Consider the following 17,656-nt stretch of genomic DNA (forward strand, 5'->3'; position numbering starts at 1 on the left):
TGTTTCCAAATAAAAATATTAAAAAATAGGTCTGGGAGTGTAGCCTGGAGGTAGAAGGGTTTCCAGGAACCCCAGTACCACCAAAAAAATAATAAATAAATAAATAAAAATAGGGCTGGGGGTGTAGCTCAGAGGTAGAATGCCCCTGGGTTCAATCCCAGTACCACAAAAACAAAAACAAACAAACAAAAAAGACTAAAAAAAAAAAAAAGGACTGGATGTGTAGCTCAGAGATAAAATGCTCCTGAATTCAATCCCCAGTACCACAAGCACACACACACACAATGTAAAGCTTATATTTATAACATAAGAAATGTTACTTGATATTAATAGTCTCTCCTTGACCACTGATATTGGTGGAAACCCACCTTTTAGATTATTAGCAAAATCAAACAATCATCCATTATTTATTTTATTTTATTATTATTTTAATTTTTGCAGTACTGGGGATGAATGTCAGGGGCATTCTACCTCTGAGCTACACCCTCAGCTCTATTTTTTTTATTCTTTATTTTGAAACAAGGTCCCGCTAAATTGCAAAATGCTTCACTAAATAGCTGAGGCTAGCGGCAAACCGGGATGGAACCCAGGGGCATTCGACCTCCGAGCTACAGCCCCTGCCCTATTTTTTATTCTTTATATTGAAACCAGGTCTCACTGAGTTGCAGAGGGCCTCACTAAGTAGCTGAGGCTGTCCGCGAACCGCGATCCTCGGGTCTCAGCCTCCCAAATGCTGGGATTACAAGCATGCGCCACCATGCCCGGCTGAACCCAGGAGCATTCTATCTCTAAAATAGAACGGCACACACTTGTAATCCTAGCATTTGGGAGGCTGAGACTAGGGGATCGCAGTTCGTGAATTGTGCAGCTATGAACATAGGTGCACATGTATTAGTTTGGTAGTTTGGTTTCTTTTCTTTTGGGTAGACACCCAGAAGTGGTATTGCTGGATCAAATGGTAAATTTGTTCCCATTCTTCTGAAGATTCTCCATACTGTTTTACAAAGTGGTTGCACTAATTTGCAATCCCACCAACAATGTCTTAGAGTTCCCACTTCTCCACATCCTTGCCAGCATCTATTGTTGTTTGTGTTTTGAATGATGGCCATTCTAGTTGGAGTTAGGTGAAATCTCAGGGTAGTTTTGATTTGCATCTCTCTGAGTGCCAGTGATGTTGAGCATTTTTTCATGCATTTATTGGCCATTTGAATTTCTTTTTTCATGAAGTGTCTATTTAGTTCGCTTGCCCATTTTTTATTGGATTATTTGTTTTCTTAGTGTTGAGTTTCTTGAGTTCTCTGTATATTCTAGATATTAGTCCTCTATAGGAGGTATAGGTAGCAAAAATCTTCTCCCATCTGTTGGCTCTCGATTGAGGCTCTTGACAGTTTCCTTTCCTGAACAGAAGCTCTTCAGTTTCATGCAATCCCACGTATTGATTCGCCTATTAATTTGTTGTGCCTTTGGGGTCTTGTTGAGAAGGTGTTTATCTGTGCCTATGTGTTGCAGTGTTGGACCTCTGCCCTCTTCAAGGAGCTTCACGGTCTCTGGTTTGATTTCCAAGTCTTTGATCCATCTTGAGTTGACTTTTGTGCAGGGTAAGAAAGTGGTATTAATTTCCAATTTTCTGCATATGGTTAACCAGTTTTGCCAACACCATTTGTTGAAGAGGCTATCTTTTTTCCAGTGTATGTTTTTGGCCCCTTTGTCAAAAATCAAATGGCTGAAAGTGTGTGGACTTGTTTCTGGGTCTTCTATTCTGCTCCATTGGTCTATGTATCTGTTTTTGTGCCAGTACCATGCTGTTTCTATTACAGTGGCTTTGTAGTATAAAGTCAGGTATTGTGATTCCTCCTGCGTGGTTTTTGTAGCTGAGAACTACTTTGGCTATTCTGGGCTTTCTGTTATTCCAAATAAATTTAAAGATTGATTTTTCTATGTCTGTGAGGAATGATCTTGGTAGTTTAATGGGCACTGAGTTAAATCTGTTGATCACTTTTGGAAGGATGGCCATTTTTTTTTTTATATTTTATTTGGAAACAGGGTCTCTTAAGCCAGCAAGGCTGGCTTCGAACATGCGCGATCCTCCTGTCTCTGCCACCCAAGCGCAGGGATATAGGCGTGTGCCACCACGCCCAGCAGGATGGGCTTTTTTTTTTTTTTTTTTTTTTTTTTTGCAGGTCTGGAGATGGAACCCAGGGGCATTCAACCTTTGAGCTACAACCCCTGTCCTATTGTTAATTCTTTATTTGGAAACCGGGTCTCACTGAGTTGCAGAGGGCCTCACTAAGTAGCTGAGGCTGTCCGCGAACCGCGATCCTCCGGTCTCAGCCTCCTGAATGCTGGGATTACAAGTGTGCGCCACCATGCCCAGCTAGGATGGCCATTTTACTGATATTTACTCTGATATTTACTTTTAAACATGAACATAGAAGATCTTTCCATCTTCTAAGATCTTCGATTTCTTTTTTCAGTGTTTTATAATTTTCTTTGTAGAGATCTTTTACCTCCTTGGTTAAGTTTATTACTAAGTATTTTATTTTTTTTGTGGGAGATCCTGAGTGGAAGTGTTTTGTGAATTTCTTTTTCAGTGGATTTATGATTGGTGTACAGAAAAGCTTCTGATTTTTTAAGATTGATTTTGTATGCAGATACTTTGCTGAATTTGTTGACCAGTTCTATAAACCTTTTGGTTGGGTTTTGGGGTTTTCTAAATATAGAATCATGTCATCTGCAAACAGTGAAAGTTTGAGTTCTTCTTTTCCTATTTGTACTCCTTTGATTTCCTTTTCTTGCCTTATTGCTCTGGCTAGAGTCTCAAGTACCATATTGAAGAGAAGTGGTGATAATGGACATCCTTGTCTTGTTCTTGTTTTTAGGGGGAATTCTTGAAGGTTTTCCCCATTTAATATGCTGTTGGCAGTGGGCTTATTGTAGATTGCCTTTATGATGTTGAGATATGTTCCTTCTATTCCAATTCTCTGCAGTGCTTTTATCATAAATGGATGTTGGATTTTATCAAATGGTTTTTCAGCATCTGATGTGATTTTTTGTCTTTGATTCTGTTTATATGATGAATTACATGGATTGATTTTCATATGTTAAACCAGCCTTACATCCCTGGGATGAACCCTACCTGGTCTTGGTGTATGATTTTCTTTATGTGATTTTGAATGCATGTTGCTAGTATTTTGTTTAATAGTTTTGCATCCAAGTTCATCAAAGATATAGGTCTGTAGTTTTCCTTCCTCAAACTGTCTTTATTCGGTTTTGGTATTAGTGTGATGTTGGCTTCATAGAATGTATTTGGGAGAGTCCCATTTTTTTCTATTTCATGAAATAGTTTGAGGAGTATTGGGGTTAGCTCTTCTATAAAAGTTTTATAGAATTCGCTTGGAAAATCATCTGGTCCTCGGCTTTTCTTTGATGGTAAGCTTTTAATTGCTGTTTCAATCTTTTTTATTGCTATTGGATGGTTTAAATTTTCTATATCTTCCTATTTTTTATTTTTTATTTTTTATTTTTTTTTGGTGGTACTGGGGTTCCTGGAAGCCCTTCTACCTCCGGGCTACACTCCCAGACCTATTTTTACATTTTATATTTGGAAACAGGGTCTCCTAAGCCAGCGCGCGTGGCTGGCTTCGAACCTGCGCGATCCTCCTGTCTCTGCCTCCCAAGCGCGGGGATTACAAGCGTGCGCCACCACGCCCGGCTATTTTTTTATTTTTAAAACAAAATAAAAAAAGTTGCAAAGGACCTCACTAAGTAGCTGAGGCTGGCCGCGAACCACAATCCTCCCGACTCATCCTCCCGAATTCTGGGAATACAAGCGTGCGCCACCACACCTGGCTTTAGTCTTTTATCATTGTTTGAAACAGGGTCTCGGTGAGTTAAGAAGGGCCTTGCTGAATAGCTGAGGCTGTCCGCGAACTGCTTGTTCATTTTTATTGACAGCAAAATGGCAAATGGAGAATGTTCTAGACTGTTCTCCACCTTCCTTTCCTTTTTTTTAATTTTTTTTTTCAGTACTAGGGATGGAACCCAAGGGCATTCAACCTCCGAGCTACATCCCCTGCCCTGTTTTTTTTTTATCTTTATTTTGAAACAGGGTCTCACTAAGTTGCGGAGGGCCTCATTTAGTAGTTAAGGCTGTCCTCGAATGGCGATCCTCTGGTCTCAGCCTCCCAAATGCCGGGATTACAAGCGTGCGCCACCACGCCCGGCTTCTGGCCTATATTTTCTTTATTCATTCATCTGTTCATGGACAACGAGGTTGACCCTCTATATCTTGGCTACTGTGGATAGTTCTGCGATGAGCCTGCACGAGCGGATCTCTCCGTCTCTCTCTGTGGCGCTGGCGATGGAATCAGAACCTCAGGCAGGCTAGGCAAGAGCGCTGTCTCTGAGATACTCCCCCAGCCTACAGATGCCTCTTTAACGTCTCCCATTCGATGCCTTTGAATTGCAACCAGGGGTTGCAGGTCCCTTCAGTCCCTGTACTGGAGTGCTAGGATTGTTAGATCATATGGTTGTTCTATTTCTAGTGTTCTGAGCAACTGCCTACTGCTTTCCTTAAAGGCTGAGCTAATGTACATTCCCAGCAACGGTGTGCGAGGCTTGCCCTTTCTCTGCATCCTCACCAGCTGCTAGAGTTGAATGTGGAATGTCCCCCAGGCTTGCGTGTTCACAGCCTGGGCTGGGTGCAGCAGTGTCGGGGCGGAGTCCCGGCAGGACTGTGCCCTCAGCCCTCTGGCCTCTCCAATGGATTCATCCATATGCAAGTTTGTAGCTGATGGCGTTACTGGGAGGCGGCGGAACCTGCGGGCAGTGGGCCTTAGTTGGAGGGAGTAGGTGGCCGCAGGCTTGCCCTGGAAAGGTGTCTGTTGACTCTGGCCTCTCCCTGGCCTACTGCTTAGTGGCTGCCATGAGGTGAGAGCCCTGCTCCACTGCAAGTCAGAGTCTCCCTGACTTGCAAAGTCACTAAGTAGTTGAGGTTGTCCTCGAACTGGGATCCTCCCATCTCAGCCTCCCAAGTACTGGGATTAGAAGTTTGTGCCACCACGCTCAGTTTATTCTATTTTGAAACAGGCCCTTACTAAGTTACCGAACACCTTGCTAATTTACTGAGGCTTGTTTCAAATTTGCAATCTCGCCGGGCGTGGTGGCGCACGCTTGTAATCCCCGTGCTTGGGAAGCGGAGACAGGAGGATCGCGCAGGTTCGAAGCCAGCCGCGTGCGCTGGCTTAGGAGACCCTGTTTCTAAATAAAAATACAAAAATAGGTCTGGGAGTGTAGCCCAGAGGTAGAAGGGCTTCCAGGAACCCCAGTACCACCAAAAAAAAAAAAAAAAAACAAATTTGCGATCTCGTGTCTCATCCTCCCAAGAGGGAGTTCTTGATATAATTTATTATTAGCACTAGAGATGGAACTCAGAAGCGTTCTACTTCCAAGCTATACCCCCGGCCCTATTTATTTATTTATTTATTTATTTATTTATTTATTTTGTAGTACTGGGATGGAACTCAGTATTGGGGATGGAACCCAGCTACACCCCCAGCCCTATTTTTTAGTCTTTATTTTGAAACAGGGTCTCACTGAGTTGCAAAGGGCCTCACTAAGTAGCTGAGGTTGTCTTTGAACCGTGATTCTCCTGTCTCAGCCTCCCAAATTCTGGGATTACAAGTGTGTACTGCTATGCCTAGCGACCCCAGCCCTATTTTTTTAGTCTTTTTTTTTTTTTTTTTTTTTGTAGTACTGGGGGTGGAACCCAGGGGCTTTCTATCTCCGGGCTATACTTCCAGCCCTATTTTATATTTTATTTTTGAAACAGGGTCTCACTAAGTTGCTGAGAGCCTCACTAACTAGCTGAGGCTGGCTTTGAATCTGCGCGATCCTCCTGTCTCAGCCTCCCAAGAGCGGGGATTACAAGCGTGCGCCACCACGCCCGGCTTTTTAGTCTTTATTTTGAAACAGGGTCTTGCTAAGTAGGGGAGGGCCTCACTAAGTAGCTGAGGTTGGTTATGAACCTGCAATCTTTCTGTCTCAGCCCACCCCCCAAGTACTGGGATTACAAGCATGCACCACCACACCTGGCTTTATTTTATTATGTTAACATAATTTAATTTGTAATGATGAGTGTGTTCAACAACTGGCTACTAAATTCAGCTTTCAGGAGTCCTGCTGAGCTGGGCATAGTGGCACATGCTCGTCATCACAGTATTCGGGAGGCTGAGACAGGAGGATCGCAGTTCGTGGACAGCCTCAGCTACTTAGTGAGGCCCTCCACAACTTAGTGAGAACCTGTTTCAAAATAAAGAATAAAAACTATGACTGGGTGTATATTTCAGGGGTAGAATGCTCCTGGGTTCCATCCCCAGTACTACACACACACACACACACACACACACACACACGTTCCATTACAAGCCAGGTGGCACATGCAATCCCAGTACTTGGGAGGCTGAGACAGAAGGATCCCAGGTTCAAGGTCAGCCTCAGCAAGTAGTGGGACTCTCAGTAACTTAGTGAGACCCTGTTTCAACATAAAAATTAAATAGGGCTGGAGGTGTAGCTCGGAGGTAGAGCACCCTTGGGTTCAATCCCCAGTACTACACACACACACACACACACACACACACACACACACAGAGTCCTGCGTGCAGGAGATGGATGCCACCCCATGTGGCTGTGGGATGATGGGGAGACAGGAGATGCAGATGTAAGGTCTTTGGGGGTCAGGCTAGGTTGGCCCTTGTGAGTATTAGGAACTGAATCCTGCGCCCCATGTCTCTGAATGTCAAGTCCCATGAGATTGGTTTCCGTCCTGCTGTGGCTTCTCCTTGATGCCCTTCCTTCCTTCCTTCCTTCCTTCCTTCCTTCCTTCCTTCCTTCCTTCCTTCCTTATGCTGGGGATTGGACCCGAGGGGGTTCTACCTTTGAACCTGTGTAATCCTCCTGTCTCAGCCTCCTAAGTGTGGGGATTACAAGGGTGCACCACCACGCCTGGCTCGCTTTTTCTTTCTTTCTTTCTTTCTTTCTTTCTTTCTTTCTTTCTTTCTTTCTTTTTTGCGGGTCTGAGGATGGAACCCAGAGGCATTTGACCTCTGAGCTACACCCCCAGCCTGAATTTTTTTATTCTTTATTTTGAAACAGGGTCTCTCTGAGTTGCTAAGGGCCTCACTAAGTACCTGAGGCTGTCTTCGAACCGTGATCCTCCAGTCTTAGTCTCCTGAATGCTGGGATTACAAGTGTGTGCCACCATGCCCGGCTCATTTTTATTTCTTTTTGAAACATGGTCTTGCTAAGTTTCTGAAGCTGGCCTTAAACCCGTGATTCTCCTGTCTCAGCCTCTCAATTACTGGGATTACAGGCATGCAGCACTTCACCCAGCCCCAGTTTCCTTTTCTGTAAAAGGGAATAAGAACAACACTTAACCCACCTGTTGTGGTAAGATTCAATATATTAAGCTGGGTGTGGTGCACACACCTGTCGTCCCAGTATCTGGGAGGCTGAGCTAGGATGATCACAGGTTCAAGGTCATTGTGCAGTAATTTAGCAAGACCCTGTTTCAGCCAGGCCTGGCGGTGCACGCTTGTAATCCCAGTACTTAGGAGGCTGAGACAGGAGGATCGCAGGTTTGTGGCCAGCTTCAGCTACTTAGTGAGGCCCTCCACAACTTATTGAAACCCTGTTTCAAAATAAAGAATAAAAAATAGGGCTGGAGGTGTAGCTTGCCCATGGGTTCAACCCCAGCACACACACACACAAGAAAAGAAAATAAAAAGGTAAAAAAAGGTTAAAAAAAAAAAAAAAGGTAAAAAGAAAGACAACAAGCCTGGTACATATGGGTTCCTGCTGCCGGCCGGCCAGTGGTCACTGATACTCTGCTAGAGCCGGAACAGAACCCGGGCTCCCTCAGGACCGCGTCCTTACTTTTGGCCCGTATCTCCAAAGGCAGCAGAGTCTCAGGTATCTTCTCTGTGGGTCCAATCACCTCCTTCCGGTGTTGACGAAGGTGACTGGGAGGTGGCCAGGGTGCCATACCAGCTACTTGGTATCAACATCTACTCCTCTTTTCTACACTGATGTATGTTAAGTAAAATAAAAAATTATGCTAGTAAAAAAAAATAAGTGAGTATGGCAGAGTGTGAAAAACACGAGAGAGGTCCGGTACACGTGGCATGTAAAGTTTTAATTGCACGGCTCTCCCGGGGATCAGGGCGAGGCACTGTGGGGCCCGTGCGCCTGTCCGAAGCTAGAGGACACGGGCTCTCCTTTTCAAGGCATGCATCTCGCGAGATGGGGGTTTACTCGCGGGAACGCCCAATTCTCGTGGGGGTTTCGGCCCCTCCCTTGCCCTGCAGAAGTCATGTGACACAAAGTCACATGAGTGCAGGACCCAACTTATCATCCCGGCCTTTTGATGGTAGGGATAACGGATGACGATTGGACCCTCTAGCTTCTTCCTGCTGTCAAGGGGCGTTGTCAGGGGCCCCAGGCCGGGAGGAGTCGGGAGTCCAGTCCCCCAGAAGGGGGGGCAGGTGGGTGCATAGCTGCAGTGTGAATTGGAGGTTACCCTGGACAGCTTAGTGATGTGCGCTTGAGGAGGCTTGAACAGGCAAGGGCTATTAAAGAAAAAAACAAATCGTGAGATTGAGCAGGTGACCAAAAAGGAGACTGGCTTACTCAGTACCTGGAGAGCTACCCTGAGCTGGCAAGGAGGATGGAGGTTGAGGGATCAAGGAGCCGTCAGTCTTCAGCCAGGCTGAGTAGGGCCAGCGGCGGGACCTGGTCTGGAAAGGTGCTCCCCCTGTGTTGAGGCACCTGGGGCTCACCCTTTTCCAAGGGCACTGTTCCAGTGGCCCTCCTGGCCACATGCCAGGCACAGTCAGATTGGTGGGCGTGGCTTCGCCCCACTTGAGGCAGGCTCCTGGAGGTAGTCATCGTTGCAGTCCTCCACACCTAGGTGGCACTCCAGAGGGCTGAGCTGCCACTGCCAGCCGAAGGGCAGCTACCAGGGATCTGCCTTTTAGCAAAGTTGGAGTGTACGCTCCATCTCCGCCTGTTTCTCTCTGGAATTAAAACTTTAGATGCCATGCTAAGGTTCTGTCAGCTGCGACGGATCTACACTCACACACAAAGAGCGCATCCCGGGGCAGGTGTCCAGCAAGAATGGCAATGCAGACTCCCCACGGGCAGAGGGTGTCGCCCCAGCCCCAGCCCGGCCCTGGCGTTTCCCGCAGCACCTAGGGCGTGCCCAAGCGGGTCGGAAAGGGAGCCAGAAGCCAAGCGCGTTTAGGACTGTGTGGAGTGGCCGGGCAGCCGCCCAACAAAATTGCAGTTTTGTGGGGACCAAGATGGCGACTGTGACGTCACCAGGCAGCGACTGCGTGCCATCACAAAATGGCAGCTGGCGGGAAAATAAATGGCAGCTGATGGGGAAGAGCATTTGGAGGGATACCAGACCGCTTATAAAAGTTCCTAACTATTCCTGGGCCACCGCAACCCATTTCCTAACTCGTATCAAGGCAGACAGGCTCTCAGGGCATCTGCTAGTATAAAGGTTCGACTCCCCATAATTGGTTCGCGGGTGGAAACAAAGAACAGGAAATGGGCGTTCCCAATTTCCCTGCTCAATCGTTCGGAAACAGAGGTTAAGAGATAGGGAAGAACGTCTTCATTCCCTCTCAAAACCGGAGGATGACCTGGTCATCCAGAGGGTGGTCCCAGTGGACCAGGGAACAATGGGTCACCAAGCACTTGGATTTTGGGGTCCCAGTGGACCAGAAGACCCAGGTCCAGAACCCGCTAACCAAGGGAAGGAGGCAGTTTACCGGAGAGAAGCGTTGCCGGCCAGCGCTGGCTGTGACAGAAGCGCTGAGAAGCTGCTGGGGGCGCGGTGGAGCTGGGGTGCATGGATGCCAGTGGCTGGTGTGGACGGCACTGGTGGCTGGCACAGGCGGGATCAAACGGTGGCACGCAGGCGGTGTGGCTTGCCGGGTTTGCGGTGTGGAGACAAAATGGCTTCCAAGCACATGGCAGACGCTGAGGCTGGGCCCCGAGGAGCTCCGCCAGTGAGCCTGGTTCGGGCGGGTGGAACAGAGCAGCAGCAGCGAGTAGAGCTACGCCTGGCGCGGGTGGCTGTGGCGGAAGCCGAGGCCGGCCGTGCGCCGCCCAATGAGCCTGGCTCGGGGCGGGCGGGGCAAACTGGCCAGAGGTCCTGGTGGTGACCGGAGTGCCGAGCTGGAACGGCGGTTTTAGGAGGTCCAAGCGGCAGGCAGAGGTCCTGGCCCGTGCAGGCGGTCGGCAGGCAGAGCAGGTGCCAGCATCACCCAAGGAGCCTGGCTCGGGGCGGGTGGAACTGGCAGCCTGGCGGCCGGCGGAGACTGCACGCCCCGGCGGTGGTGGCCCAGCGACGGTAGCAGTGGAAGATGGCCGCCAGCGCTCCGGAAGAGAGCACGTGGGTGGGAAAAGATGGCCACCGGCTCTCAGCAGAGTGCGGGGCCGGAAAGATGGCCACGGAGTCTCAGCAGAGCCCGGGGCGGGAAGAAGGCCGCCGGATCTCCCAGAGAGCGCGGGCTGGGGAAGAAGGCTTACGGTCCGGGCAGGCACGGGGCGGCAGCGGCGGCAGTGGTGGGAGCAGCGCCTGCAAGCGGAGCGCTGGTGTGGGACCTCGCAGTCGAGCTGCTGGTGGGTCAGAGAGCCCGGGGCTCAAAAAGAGAGTAAAAATAAAAAGAGAAAAAAGAAAAAAAAAAAAGGGAGGGACCCAAGAGTTCTCCCGGGTTTCGGCACCAAATGTAAGTAAAATAAAAAATTATGCTAGTAAAATAAAAAAGAAATGAGTACGGCGGAGTGTGAAAAACACGAGAGAGGTCCGGTACACATGGCATGTAAAGTTTTAATGGCACGGCTCTCCCGGGGATCAGGGCGAGGCACCATGGGGCCCGCGCGCCTGTCTGAAGCTAGAGGACGCGGGCTCTCCTTTTCAAGGTATGCATCTCGCGAGATGGGGGTTTTACTTGCGGGAACGCCCAATTCTCGCGGGGGGTTCGGCCCCTCCCTTGCCCTGCAGAAGTCATGTGACACAAAGTCACGAGTGCAGGACCCAACTTATCAATGTAGAGATACCCTCCAGGGTCCACTCTTTGTGCCTATGGTGTGTGTGTGTGTGTGTGTGTGTGTGTCTTATTTGGATTGAACCCAAGGGCATTTTACCACTGAGCTACATCCCCAGCCCTTGATAGTTATGTTTTTCATTATTTTTTTTCAGTTTAAACTTATTTTCCTTTTATTAAAGTCCAAGTTACTGTTACAAGGTTTGGTACTCAATAAAGGAAAACTTGTTCAAATAAGGTAATATGTTATCATCAGCATTTCCAGGTAATTGTTATTATTATTATTATTATTTTTTTTTTTTGGTGGTACTGGGGGTAGAACCCAGAGGCTTTCTACCTCCGGGCTGTACTCCCAGACCTCTTTTATATTTTATTTGGAAACAGGGTCTCACTAAGTTGCTGAAAGCCTCACTGAGTAGCTGAGGCTGGCTTTGAAACTGTGCGATCCTCCCGTCTCAGCCTCCCAAGTGCAGGGATTACAAGCGTGTGCCACCACGCCCAGCTTCTGGTAATTGTTTATGATCAAGTAGCAATACCAATAAATCCTTGGGAAGCCCATCCACGAAGATTGACACTTTGTCAAGGGAGTTCCCCTGGAGTGGAGATTCCCAGTTCATTTTATTTATTTATTTATTTATTTATTTATTTTTGGTGGTACTGGGGGGTGGAACCCAGAAGCTTTCTACCTCCGGGCTATACTCCCAGACCTTTTTTATATTTTATTTGGAAACAGGGTCTCACTAAGTTGCTGAGAGCCTCACTAAGTAGCTGAGGCTGACTTCGAACCCGTGTGATCCTCCTGTCTCAGCCTCCCAAGCGCGGGGATTACAAGCATGTGCCACCACGCCCGGCTTTCCCAGTTCATTTAACGTTGGTCTAAGTTCCTGGATGATATATGGATAGATTTCCTTATGAGGTCCTGCTTTGTCCTGAACAACTTCCAGGATACAAACAGCACTAGCAAAAATCATGTAACCATCTGCATCCTCGCAAAGCAGCATCAGTGATTTTGGGTTCTGGAACCAGATCATAGCCAATAAGCGTGTTCATTCCTTTATGTAATCCCCAAGCATCTGTATCTGGCTTGTTGAAGTAAATCACCCAGAGAACATCAAACTCCTCATCTGTCTCGTGTGAACCATGGGAATAGCAGCGAGCTGCCTGGATGGCGGTAGGGCTGGGGCCCAGGCAGTGTGCCGGAGGCCTGGGGGCCTCGGGCTTTGGGAGACTGAGGCCTGAGGATTGTGGTTCAAGGCCAGCCTCAGCTACTTAGTGAGGCCCTTTGCAACTCAGTAAGACCTGGTTTCAAAATAAAGAATAAAAAATAGGGCTGGGGGTGCAGCTTGGAGGTAGAATGCCCCTGGGTTCGATTCCCAGTACCAGAAAAAAACAAAGCAAAACAAAACATGGGCATAGATGCCATGGGGAGGAACCTGGAGAGGTTCATGTTATCATGTGTCAACTAGCAGCCAAACTAGGTGATGCACGTTTGTAATCTCAGCATTTGGGAGGCTGGGACAGGAGGATCGGGGTTCATGGACAGCCTCAGCTACTATTAGTGAGGCCCTTTGTAACTCAGTGAGACCCTGTTTCAAAATAAAGAATAAAAAATAAGGTTGGGGGTGCACCTCAGAGGTAGAATGCCCCTTGATTCCATCCCCAGTACTGCAAAAAAAAAAAAAAAAAAATGTCAACTAGCTGGGTGTGGTAGGTGCATGCTTGTAGTCCCTGTACTTAGGAGGCTAAGACAGGAGAATCACAGGTTCGAAGATGTCCTCAGCAATTAGTGAGACTCACCAACCTAGCGAGACTTTGTTTCCAAATAAAATAAAATAGTGCTGAGGGTGTAGCTCAGAGGTAGAATGCCTCTGAGTTCAATCCCCAGTAACCCTCCCCCACAAATTAAACCAGGTATGGTGGCACACACTTGTAATGCCAGTACTTGGGAGGCCGAGACAGGAGGCTCTCAGGTTCACAGCCAGCCTCAACAATTTAGTGAGGCCCTGTTTCAAAATAAAGAATAAAGCCTGGTGCGGTGCATGCTTGTAAGCTTGTAATACCAGCATTCGGGTGGCTGAGACCGAATGATCATGGTTTGCGGACAGCCTCATCTACTTAGGCCCTCCACAACTCAGTGAGATCCTGTTTCAAAATAAAGAATTAAAAATAGGGCTGGGGTGCCGGGTGTGGTGGCGCACGCTTGTAATCCCTGCGCTTGGGAGGCTGAGACAGGAGGATCGCGCAGGTTCGAAGCCAGCCTCAGCTACTTAGTGAGGCTCTCAGCAACTTAGTGAGACCTTGTTTCCAAATAAAAAATTAAAAAAAAGGTCTGGGAGTATAGCCCGGAGGTAGAAAACCTCTGGGTTCCACCCCCAGTAGCACCACCAAAAAAAAAAAAAAAAAAAAAAAAATAGGGCTGGAGGCTGGGCGTGGTGCACGCAGGTTTGAAGCCAGCCTTGCCTGGTTTAAGAGACCCTGTCTCCAAGTAAACAAATATTAAAAAATAAAAACAGGTCTGGGAGTGTAGCCTGGAGGTAGAAGGGTTCCATCCCCAGTACCACCAAAAAAAAAAAAAAAAAAAAAAAAAGGGTTGGGCTGTAGCTTGGAGGTAGAATGCCCTGGGTTCCATTTCCAGTACTGCAAAAATAAATAAATAAATAAATAAATAAATAAACAAACAAACAAATAAATAAATAAATAGAAAGAAAAGATATGCTAGGGGTGTGGCTCAGAGGTAGAATGCCTCTGCGTTCAATCTTCATTTCCCATTATCATCATAATAAAAAAATTATTTCCACGGAGTCATTTCTACCCCAGTGGCTTCTGCATCTGTTCCAGACTGTAGGGTGAGCTCCTTGAGGCAGGACCATATCTCACCACGGCCAGAGCTCTGGGACCACACGAAGCAGGCAGAACAGGCGACCCCAAGTGTGTGCTGGTAGAAGGAGTCGTGTTGCAGAGCCATGGGCCCCTGGCCTGGCCCCTGGCTTATGGCTGATGTTGATGTTTGGACCAAGGGTTCCCGGAGCTCCTGCTCACCCAGGGTCTGCCTTTACCCCCAAGTCACCAAGTCAGACAGAAAGGGATGTAGGTTGGAGGTAGAATGCCCAGTAAACACACACACACACACACACACACACACACACACACACACCCCTACCTAACCTAGGTGAGTCTGTTACTCCCTCAATGCAGACATTTCAAAGTCCAGAGTTGTACTCTCTGCTCTGCGCTCTCAGGTAAAGGGCCAGGAGAGGCCTATCGAAGCAGATCCAGGTGTGTTGGCACACACCCGCAATCCCAGTACTTGGGAGGCTGAGACAGGAGGAGCGCAGGTTCAAGGTCAGCCTCAGCTACTTAGGGAGGCCCTCTGCAATTTAGTGAGGATTTGTTTGAAACTATAAAATAAAATAGGACTGGGGGTGTAGTTCAGAGATAGAACACCCCTGGATTCAATCCCCAGCACACATACATACACACCAAAAAATAAACAAACAAAAAACCCAACAGATCATAAAGCCATGTTTGAATTTCCAGGCAGATCCAGACAAGGTGAAATATATTCCTGGCAGAGGTGTGACCAAAAGCTAGGGGTAAGGGAAGGGTACAATAATAAACACCTTCTAGGCCTGGAGCCAGAGGACACCTGACTTTGGTTACAAAACCTTGAATCTAGAATTCATTACTGCTGCTTAGCAATAGAAACCTAATTGTGGCTTTGCATGACTCTAATTATTGCCTTTCCAGAGTTCTGCTGGTAAAAAGTGGGGTCCTATACAAGCAGCTCCTTCTGTGCCCAGGGAATGTGCAATGGTCTGGATGTGGTTTGTACCTTCCAAAACTCATGTTGAAACTTGGCCCCTGCCAGGCATGGTGGCACACGTTTGTAATCCCCGGATTTAGGAGGCCGAGACGGGAGGATTTGTTTGCAGGTTTTGATTGCAGATTTGCGGCCAGCTTCAGCTACTTAAGTGAGGCCCTCTACAAGGTGGAGAGACCCTCTTTCAAAATAAAGAATAAAAGCCAGGTGTGGTGGCACACACTTGTAATCCTAGTACTTGGGAGGCTGCAACAGAAGGATCATAAATTCACAACCAGCCTCAGCTACTTGTGAGGCCCTCTGTAACTTAGTGAGATGCTGTTTCAAAATAAAAAGACAGAGCCGGGCGTGGTGGCGCACGCTTGTCATCCCAGCATGTGGGAGGCGGAGACAGGAGGATCGTGGTTCGCGGACAGCCTCAGCTACTTAGTGAGGTCCTCTGCAACTCAGGGAGACCCTGTTTCAAAATAAAGAATAACAAAACAGGGCAGGGGGTGTAGCTCGGAGGTCGAATGTCCCTGGGTTCCATCCCCAGACCCGCAAAAGAATTAAAGATTAAAAATTAAAAAATAAGGTTGGGGATGTAGATGTAGAACGCCCCTGAGTTCAATCCCTAGTGCCCGCCCAAAAGAAAGAAAGAAAGAAAGAGAAAGAAAGGAAGAAAGGAGGGGGAAAGTTGGCCCCCAAAGTTCGTGTTGAGAGGACGTGAGGCCTTTAAGAGGCAACTGGGTCATTTACAGACTTAGAGCCTTTCTCCTAGGTGCGAGTGTGTTCTTGTTCTTGGGGAACAGATTAGTTATTGTGAGGGTGTGTTGCTATAAAGTGAGGCTGCCCTTGTGTTTTGTCTCTTCCTCTTCTGCCTGAGCCCACTGGTCCTTCTGCCATGAGGCCCCCACCAGAAGCCAGGTGCCAGTGCCAGGCTTCCCAGTTCCAGAACCCTGAGCCAAAATAAACTGCTTTCCGTATAGATTATCAAGTCTCGGGTATTTTGTTACAGCAACAGAAAACAGATTAAGATAGAGCATCACACATCCTGCCAACTAACCACTGCACTCTTCGTTGCCCAAACAGGTCACCCATTGTCTCCACAAAATACAATTTAGAAGCTGATAGCAGTGTCTCTGTTCTTCACTTTTTACAATTTTCTGGGAGAAGGCCCTAGGACTCAGCCTAGCCTGTGTTCTGTGACTTCCTTTACTTAAATGGCTAAATGGTACTATGCACAGTTTTTAGGAGCACAGATTCCAGATCTACACGGTTTGGGTTCAAATCCTACTGCGTCACACTTTCTATCTGTGTGACCCTGTTGTCACTTAAAACCCACTTTCTGCTGGGCGTGGTGGCGCACGCTTGTAATCCCCGCGCTTGTGAGGCAGAGACAGGAGGATCGCGCAGGTTTGAAGCCAGCCGTGCTGGCGTAAGAGACCCTGTTTCAAAAATATAAAATAGGTCTGGGAGTGTAGCCCGGAGGTAGAAGGGCTTCCAGGAACCCCAGTACCACCAAAAACAATAAAATAAAATTAAAAAACCCACTTTCTCCAGCCGGGTGTGGTGGCGCACACTTGTAATCCCAGCATTCAGGAGGCTGAGACAGGAGGATCGAGGTTCAAGGAAAGCCTCAGCTACTTATGCCCTTTGCAATTGAGTGAGACCCTGTTTCAAAATAAAAAATAAAAAATAGGGCTGGGGATGTAGTTGAGTGGTAGAATGCCCCGGGGTTCCATCCCCAGCATCACAAAAACAAACAAACAAACAAACAAACAATTTTCTTACTGGGCGTGACCCTGCTTTGAAAATAAAGAATAAAAGCCGAGCATGGTAGTGCACACTTGTAATCCCAGTACTTGGAGGCTGAGACAGGAGGATTGCGCAGGTTTGAAGCCAGCCTCAGCTACTTAGTGAGGCTCTCAGCAACTTAGTGAGACTGTTTCCAAATAAAATATAAGATAGGTCTGGGAGTGTAGCCCGAAGGGAGAAGGCCCCTGGATTTCATCCCCAGTACCACAACAAATAAATAAATATATAAATAAAAATAGAGCTGGGGTGGACCTTACAGGTAAAGTGCCCCTGGATTCAATCCCCAGTACTTAAAAAAAAAATTCTGCCTGGAAAATAGTGCCTACCTTATAAGTTAACACATGCAAAGCCCTCAAAGAGTGGCTGGCACATTGCAGAGCATATTAGCTACCATTTTATTACTTGTCTAAAGATGTCAAGGTGGCTCTAAAGAAAGTAACAGAAGTCCTGATTCTCTGCTAGTCTGTTTTCTCTGCTAATCTTAATGGAGGTTTCATTTTAAAGTGCTAGGTATCGTGTGTGTGTGTGCGTGTGTGTGTGTGTGGTACTGGGGAGTGAACCCAGGGGCATTCTACCTTTGAGCTACGCCCCCCAGCCCTATTTTTTTATTTGTATTTTTGAAACAAAGTCTCCGTCTGTTGATGAGTCTCACTACCTGCTGAGGCTGTCTTTGAACCTGTGGTCCTCCTGTGTCAGCCTCCCAAGTACTGGGATCACAAGCTTGCACCATAACCTGAAACAGGACCTCGCCGGGTGTGGTGGCACACGCTTGTGTTACCAGTACTTGGGAGGCTGAGACAGGCGCATTGCAGGTTTGTGGCCAGCCTCAGCTACTGAGTGTGGCCCTCCCTCATCAGCCTGGCGAGATCCTGTTTCAAAATAAGGAATTAAAAGAAGGCTGGGAGTGTAACTTGGAGGTAAAATG

The sequence above is a fragment of the Muscardinus avellanarius genome, assembly GCF_963383645.1.
Source record: "Muscardinus avellanarius genome assembly, chromosome: 1".
Lineage (NCBI taxonomy): Eukaryota > Metazoa > Chordata > Mammalia > Rodentia > Gliridae > Muscardinus > Muscardinus avellanarius.